This window comes from Octopus bimaculoides, chromosome 14 (genome assembly GCF_001194135.2).
Source record: "Octopus bimaculoides isolate UCB-OBI-ISO-001 chromosome 14, ASM119413v2, whole genome shotgun sequence".
NCBI lineage: Eukaryota > Metazoa > Mollusca > Cephalopoda > Octopoda > Octopodidae > Octopus > Octopus bimaculoides.
In genome coordinates, this window is record NC_068994.1 from 41583502 (window position 1) to 41586027 (window position 2526).

General features: G+C 34.6%; 1 protein-coding gene across 4 annotated transcripts in view; it reads right to left on the reverse strand.

The window, feature by feature from the left end:
• LOC106872688 (protocadherin beta-2) overlaps positions 1-2526 on the reverse strand; it is a 251173-nt gene that overhangs the window by 32575 nt on the left and 216072 nt on the right. The window contains exon 1 of one of the 4 annotated variants that reach the window (XM_052973107.1): positions 685-910. The exons of the other annotated variants lie outside the window; for them this stretch is intronic. The gene's annotated coding sequence lies outside the window, so the exon portion shown is untranslated. Of the gene's footprint in view, positions 1-684; positions 911-2526 lie in introns of those variants that run through there. 4 annotated transcript variants of the gene reach the window in all.

Genomic DNA, 2526 nt, shown 5'->3' on the forward strand with positions numbered 1-2526 from the left:
AAAAAAAGAAATCCCGAAGTTATTCCATGTTAAAGTTGTCGTATTTCTGTAATTTCAACCAATCACTGACGTCCATTCAGCCGATATACATCAAGTGCCGACTACATAAACAAACGATTCTGAAACAATTCTATCGGTGATAGGGTTAGGGTTAAACAGCAAATTTAAAAAGAAAAAAGCAAATAAAACGAAGCTATGGCTTGAAGTTTGAAAGTCTTTCGGTACCAAAAATACTACGTAAAACATTAATGAAAAATGTGGCCCCCGTTTTAAAAAAGATCCGAATTTGCACTCAGAACATAACGGCAGACGAAATACCAATAGGCATTTTGACCGGCGTGCTAACAAATCTGCCAGCTCGCCGCCCTTACATTTATTATATTTATATATAATAATGTAAGTAGGTTTGTTTTTGGGTTTTCATGTGTGCATGTATGTATAATGAAGTAAAAGCTAACTCACTTAATATGGTAACCGTAATTAATTAACAGAGACTATACTTGTATGGAACGGAGAGACGATGAATAACACTGAACATAAATAAATAAATAAGGGGTGACAACTCGATATCATATAGTAAAAATATTTTTTTAAATGCATTTACACACGAGTGATCTAATTATTAGAAAAGAAAGATTTAATTGGAAATATTTAATGTTGTGAGGAAGAGAAAGGTAGTCTCACCTTTGGCAGACGCATGGATAACTTTAGAGAAGTTGCAGTATTATGGGTCCGCATTAGCAAAACATAGTTATTCATATGTTTTCCAACAAATCAAAGGAGACAGAAGAATATATATGTATACACGTACATATATAGACACATGTCTGTGAAGAACGCATGTATGTACATAGGGATGCAGCTATGTTGTTGGATAAGAAGACAGGTATGTTGATATATATATATATATATATATATATATATACATACATGTGTGTGTGTGTGTGCATATATTAATATTTGTTTCTATGTTATAGTTAAAACAATTCTTATTAGATTACAAATGTATTATTCGTTAGCAAGAAGAGTATTGATAGTGACTTTGAAGCATTCGACCAGCTAAGCTATCGTGTGTGTATGTGTGTGCCTGTTAGTGTCTCGTTGTGTTTCTTGAAACTTTTGTGTAATGACAATGTTGCTTCAATAAACCCTTGCACACCCGCACAAAAATTACTGCTAAATATCCAGTCTGACTCGATAGTCTCCCCTTATCCATAGCCACTTTATATTTACTATTGGCACATGACGACACTTAGCCCAATCTCCGTATTGTTTACAGCTACTCTCACTTGCACACCCGCACGAGTCTGCCTCGATGATCTCCCCTTACACATAGTAATCTTACGCTGTCGTCTGCAAACTTATTTTCTTCTCGTTTATGTCTCATCAAAGAGATCCACTTATAAAAGATATAATTACTGCTGCATAGTGAAATTAATTGAGTAGAATCTATGAACAAAATCATGTTGTTGTTGTTATCTAACTCTAGGTTTGGTTGATTTCACGCAGTCTCTAGTTAAAAGCTTTACAACTGTGACCATCCCAAATTATAATGAACCATAGTGTTTTCAAGAACAAATTATCAAATGTAACCTTCAATCTTATGTATAGTGTTTATAATAGTCGGGATTGTTGCTTACACTGCGTTTTGGCTGTTGTATGCTCCAGCCTTCTAATGCAGTGCAGTCACCCAAAGGTTTTGTGTTTATTACTAAGCAAGGCATTAAAGTGAACCACAAAAAAATCATCTGAAGCAAGAAAAAAAAAATGTCATATAATGCAATGAGTGAAATGAGAACAGTTGTATCCCATGAATCAAGGAAAAGGTTAGGTTCAAAATTCTAACCAATCAAGTTCAACACAAGACACCTGAAGAAGGCTGGAGTATGCAACAGCCAAACACAGTGCAAGTAATAATCAAGGTGAGGACACCATCCAACTTATATAAAGAGTATATATAATATGAATTCCTCTTCTCAGAAATGTAGAATTACTTTACTTCTTGTTTTTTTTCTTTTTGTTTTGTTTCAGCTTATGTTGTATTGATATGAGTTGTTGATGTTGTTATTGTAGAGTTCTTCCATTCTTTGTTATGCATTATTTATTCACAGGTCTGCCTGACTGGCTCTTGTGCTGGTGGCACATGAAAAGCACCATCCAAACGTGGCCAATGACAGTGCCCCCAAACTGGTTCTATCTTCGCCATGTTTGCCTATGTCAAGGCAAATTCATTGCCATTGGTTTTTTATGGCAGGACATTCTTCCAGTTACCAACACTCACAAGTTTTCGAGTATTTTTCCCTAATCCAGCCATGTTTACACCAAAAGCCACAAACAAATATTATCACATGTATTTCAACTAGCATGCAACATCAACACTAGGAGACACACACACAACACATGAAAATACACTCACACACAAACATGAACACAAATACATTCCCCATTCTCTTTTTCTTTCTTTCTCTTTCTCTCCCTCTCTCTCTCTCTATATATATATATATTTATATATATATATATATATAT